The sequence below is a fragment of the Pseudonaja textilis genome, chromosome 4 (assembly GCF_049901715.1).
Source record: "Pseudonaja textilis isolate UNSWEBS1 chromosome 4, rPseTex1.2, whole genome shotgun sequence".
NCBI classification, from domain to species: domain Eukaryota; kingdom Metazoa; phylum Chordata; class Lepidosauria; order Squamata; family Elapidae; genus Pseudonaja; species Pseudonaja textilis.
Window position 1 is genome coordinate 91,273,052 of NC_141993.1, and position 5,809 is coordinate 91,278,860.

General features: G+C 53.2%; 1 pseudogene; it reads left to right on the forward strand.

Annotated features, from left to right (window-relative positions):
* The first annotated feature begins 971 nt into the window (after positions 1 to 971).
* LOC113451004 (cytoskeleton-associated protein 5 pseudogene) lies at positions 972 to 4,814 on the forward strand (annotated as a pseudogene).
* The last annotated feature ends 995 nt before the right edge of the window (positions 4,815 to 5,809 follow it).

Below are 5,809 nucleotides of genomic sequence, written 5' to 3' on the forward strand. Positions count from 1 at the left end.
ACCTCTGACTGGCCCCGCCAACCCCATCTCTTCTCCGCCTCCCATTGAGTCCCAGCTGATCAGCTGGGTCTTTTTTGGTCGCCCTGCGCAGGAGAACGGAGCTGGAAAGCAGGTCAGTGGGGTGGGGAGGGAAGAGGGATTTTGCAGTATATCCTTCCCCTGCCACGCCCACCAAGCCATACCATGCCCAAGCCACGCCACAGAACCGGTAGTAAAAATATTTGAATACCGCCACGGCTAAACTTGGCGATTTCCGCCAGAAATTTTATCTTTGCAGCTGACATGCCAGGTTACAACGGAGGTCGGCTCAGCAGGGAATCGAGGGGTCAAGTCAGACACACTCTGCCTATGCTCTAATCCAGGGGTGGGAAAACTTTTTGGCTCGGGGGCCTCATTGACTTTTAAAATTTGACAGACGGGCCACCGCCTGGTGTCGAAATGCCTGTCATTACAAGTCAAAATCAAACGAATGCAATCATTCAATCATTCACATCAAACCTTCATTCTGTACCAATCTTCGGCGGGCTGGATTAAAAAGACCAACGGGCCGGATGTGGCCCCCAGGCCGTAGTTTGCCCACCTCTGCTCTAATCCTTTCGGCGACGTCAGCTCTTCTTTGTTCCTGGAGCCTTTCTCCCCTCTGTTGTGGCATCAGTGACATCACAAAGGCCTCCCCCTCCCCGTGGGCCTTCAAGAAAGCTCACCACTGATAAGCCGGAGTAGCAGCCGCTTAAGAAGGCCCCTTTCCTCCCCCCCCAAAGAGTGGGGGTACCACCGTCTCCTCTCTGGGGGAGAACAGAGTCGGGTGAGGTGGGTGACAAGCCAGATTCCTCCAAGAAGGTGACCTTGGCTCTCGGCCTGGTTTCTCGGCATGTCCTCGGTGCTGACCGAGCTGATCGCCACCCGAGGGAGGGCCGAGCCGCCATGTTGCGCCTGGCCGACCGAGGTTCTAGAACCCAGAGACAGCCAAGATGCTAATGCCAAAGGACATGACCGAGAAGGAACTGCCAGAAGAATCATGTGAGCTAGAAGCTGCCGCAGTCCTCCCCGAGTCCTGCCTGCAATTCCTGGACAGCCGCAACTGGAAAGAGCGCATTTCCTGCCTCGAGGCGCTGGAGAAAGCCGTGGAAGAGATGGAGAACCATCAGGTGCCCTGCCAGGCTCTGGTCCGGCTCCTCCACAGGGAACCCGGCTGGAACGAAACCAAACTCCAGGTGATGCAGAAAAAACTGCAAATCGTCACCCTGATCGCCCGCAAAGGCAACTTCTCCAGGACGTCCGCCCGGTTCGTCTTGGGGAACCTGGTGGATAAGATTGGAGACGTCATCTGCAGCAGCGACACCAAGGAAGCCCTCACGGCGGTGGCCGAGGCCTGCGGCTTGCCGTGGACGGCCGAGAAAGTCGCCGAAGCTGCCTTCTTGCAAGACAGCCCCAGGACACACGCAGAAACGCTCAACTGGCTCTCGGAAGCCATCCGAGATTTCGGCTTCGACGGCTTGGAAGCCAAGATGTTTGTCACCACATCAAAGCTTCCTTGTCGGCGGCCCATCCGGATGTGCGGAGCTCCGCGTTCAACCTCCTCGGCGTGATCTTCCTCTACGTGGGGAGCCCCCTGAGGGTCTTCTTTGAGGACGAGAGGCCGCTTCTCCTGTCCCAGATAGACGCCAGGTTTGAACAGCTGAGCGGCCAAAGCCCCCCACCTCGAATCCGAGGGCGCTGCAGGTTCTGTCGAAACTCCGCCAACGAGAAGCAGGGAGGAGATGCGCAACCTTACCGGAAGAGGAACACGGCGGACCTCAGCCAGAAGATATCCGCCGAGTTGATATCCAAGGTGCAGGACTCCAGCTGGAAGGTGAGGAAGGAAGGGCTGGAGGAAGTCTCCAAGATCCTCCACGACCTCGTAGCCATCCAACCCAACCTGGGAGACCTCCCGCTGGCCTTGAAAGCTTGCCTGCACGACTCCAACAAAGCCCTGGTGAAGCAGACCTTGGTTGTCCTCCAGCAGCTCGCCAAGGCCCTGGGTCCCGGGGCGAAGCATCACGTCAAGACCCTGGGGATGTCCATCCTGGCGGTGCTCAAAGATAGCAAAAGTAGCCTGCGGGCCCTGGCGCTCACCACCCTTGAGGCCTGGGCCGAGCAAACCGGCATGAAGGAATGGCTGGAAGGAGATGAGCTCTTCACAGATCTGAAGAAGGACACGGTGTCCCCCAAACAGAGCTTCCTGGGCTGGCTGGTGGAGAAGTTACCGTCGTCCAACTCGGCTTCTGCCGACCTTCTCCGTTGCGTTCCTCACCTCTACTCGGCCTTGGAGAATTCGCACGAGGAAACCCATGCCGCTGCGCAGGAGGCCCTGCCATTTTTCCTTCTCCACCTTGGCTTCGAGAAGATGTGCGAAGCTACCGGCAAGCTGAAGCCAGCTGCCCGAGATCAGGTCCTCCTTCTCTTGGACAAAGTCAAAGAAAGCAGATCTTCCAAGGCCACCCTTAGCTTGTCCAGAACCTTTTCCAAGCTCCCACGAGGCAAGTCTTGGTCCAGATCAGACGTGGCTCCTCTTCAACCATGCCTACCAGCTCCTTCCTCCTCGACTGAAAATGTCGGGTCCAACGAGTTGAGCGTGGACGTCCGAAAAGCCATCTCGGAAGGAACCGTTCTCAAAACGAAGCGGTTCCCAGTCACAAAGTCCTCCACCAAAGTGGCCTTAAAAGAAGCTCCCAGCAAGGTAGGCCCCATTTTTATGGTTGTCCCCAAAGCCAAAGAGCAGAGAGCCAAGGAGGAGAAGTCCCTGAAAGTCCTCAGGTGGAACTTCAGCACACCGAGCAGCAAATATATCGAGCAGCTCAAAGCTCAGATGTCTGGCTGCCTCTCCAACTGGTTGCAAGAGGAGATGTTCCACTCCAACTTTCAACACCACATCAAAGCCTTGACAGTGATGACCAAACACTTGGAGGCGGAGAAAGATGGGGTCCTTAGCTGCCTGGACCTCATCTTGAAATGGCTCAGCCTTCGGTTGTTTGACACCAACACTTGGGTCCTCATGAAGACTCTAGAGTATCTTCAAAGGCTCTTCCAGCTACTCATGGAGGAGAAGTACCAGCTGACAGATAACGAGGTGTCTTCTTTTCTGCCCTACCTTATCCTGAAGCTGGGAGGAACCAAAGAATCCATCCTGAAAGAAGTCCGGGCAATTGTGAAGCAGATGTTCTTCATCTATCCGGTCTTCAAGACGTTCTCATTTCTCCTCGAAGGAGCCCAGGCCAAGAACACCAACCAACGGGTAGGATGTTTGAAAGAGTTGGGATGGATGCTTAAGAAATACGGTCCAGAGGTCTGCCAGCCCAACCCTAGCAAAATTCTGAAAACTCTCCTGGTTTTGACCGGAGACTACAACAATGCAGTCCATACCGCTGCTCTGAAGGTCATCGCAACCGCGCGAGACGTGTTTGGGGTAGAAGCATTCCGAGTGATTGGGAATATCTCGGAGAAACATATGGGCCTTTTGGAGGAGAGTATCAGGGAGGTAGGAGCTACCAATGTCCAAGAGGAGAAAATGGAAACCCAACTCACCAAGTCTTGTGGAGAAGGTCCCAGGCGGACCATTGCAACCGGATCAGATCGAAGATGACTGTTCAGATTCTCTTCGGGAGCAGGAGAATGTCAACCAGGTGGACATCTCCCCAAATCCCAAACCGACAGCTGGAGACCCGCCGGAGATGAATATGGAGCTTCACGTTGGGAGTAGGGCCTCGCTGAATGTCAATATGATCATTTGCCACTTGGCTAGCGGTAGCATTGCTACAAGTATGGAGGCCTTAGCCCAGATCCAGGAGATTCTGGAGCAGGAGGACAGTGTGGAACTCATGTCCAGCCACATCAACCCGTTTTTGATAGCCACCCTCCGTCAGATGAAGTTCATCCACCATCTCCACGTCACGGCAGAAGAAGAAGCACGGAAGGAACAGGTGGTCGAGTTTTATCACTCTATCACTTGCAACCTGGTCTCCCTCTTCCAGGTAGACATGTTGGCCCAGGAAGCTTCTGCTGGAGTGCTGAAGGACCTCATCAGTTGTCTCATCAGCTTCTTGTTGGATTCTCCAGTAGAAGAGCTTCCAGAAGAGCAATCCGCCAAACTGGTGATCATGAAGGTTTTGGAGAAGTCCAACCAGACCAGAGTTCTTAGTTCTTTACTTCTGCTTCTCCGGGAGAGCATGACCGCCTCCACGGACCTCTTTGCTTTTTCAGAAATGGTGGCCAAGTGCTTGTGGAAAACAGCCAAGAGCCTTCCTCAGACCATCGACCGCATCCACCTGGACCAGATCCTGATGGATGTCCACCTATTCATGAAGGTCCTGCCCAAGGAGAAATTAAAGCAATACCAGAGCAATTATCCACTGCGGGCCCTGAAGGTTCTTCTCCATACCCTTTGCAAGTTGAAGGGCGAGGAGATCTTGGATCATCTCACGCTGATCGAGGACAGGGGAGACTCCGATCTGGAAGCCAACCTCAGGAAAGTTCTCAGCCACTTTGAGGGACAAGCTGGCACGGACAGAGAGTCGGGCTCTTCTTCTCTAGCCCAGGATGAAGTCAACCAAATGTTGGCTGAAATTTTCGCGAAGATCAACTCGAAGGAAACCGCCAGGGCCGGTTTGGAAGATCTCCACGACTTCAAGGAGAAACATCCCGAAGCTGACTTAGAACCCTACTTGAAAAACAGTTCCCTTCTCTTCCGGAGTTACGTCAAACACGGCTTAGCGGTTATAATGTCCGAGAGGGAAAACAAACAGAAGACCAACGCTTTATCCGAGAACGTTGGGTGAAGTCAACGTCTCCGTCCCCAAATGCCTTAAGTAAGGAATTCCAGGTGCAGAAGAAGAGTCTGCAATGGGCCAGGTATACTTTTCAACACAATCCCTCCTTGCGTACCAGAAAGCCATCGACAAGGTGAAAAACTAAAACAATAAAATCAGCTGTCTCTTGCTCAAAAGATGGTATGGTGGCAAGAGCATTATTTAGGGTCAGTGGACAAGTTTGGGTTGGTTGGTTGGTTGGTTTTTCCCCCCCCCAAAGCTACAAGTCCATTGTAATAACACAATTTTATTTACCATCTTTACTCTCCGGGAGTGTCTCATTCAGCCGACACACCATGAGACCTCCTGTTCTGACCAAGACTATAATTAAGTGCACTCTTAGTCCAAACAACTCTTGTTTTATTTCAGTGCTAGGAATTATTTTCATTCCCAGCTGGTAATGAGTCCCAAACAGTTCCTCGAGATAAGCACCCACCTTTCTCTCCTTTGAATCGCTGCCGACACCTAAAGTGCCAAATGAACTGTAAAAAACCAACCGAAGTACAAAGTCCACACAGAGCTTCAAGGTTTAATTCGAACAGAGCAAATGACTTTGCTTCCTGCAAAGGTTTCTTCACCTTTGCCTGTCTTTTATACCTTAGGGGAGGGACAATCGCCTCCAAGCCTTACTCCCGAGTTGTCCCTTTTGTCTTAGCTGCTCTTGCCTTCTGACAGCTCCGTGCATACACGCCCTGGGAACAGGCTCCCCTTGTTCTTCTGCCTCACTGCTATCAGATTCTAGAGGCTCTGGAGTCAGCACTCATCTCTGCCTCGGATGCAGGACCCTCATCCGAGCCGTCCCCAGACTCCTGGACTGGCCCGTGTTCCTCCCTACGGTCTGATTCCGCTGCCATCTGCACAGGCTGCTGACGAACCACAACACCTCCTCCCATTACGCTGACAGAATCCATCTTGTGTTCAGGGTTCCCACGATTGCCCGAATTAAATCATGAGCCTCAAGCCAA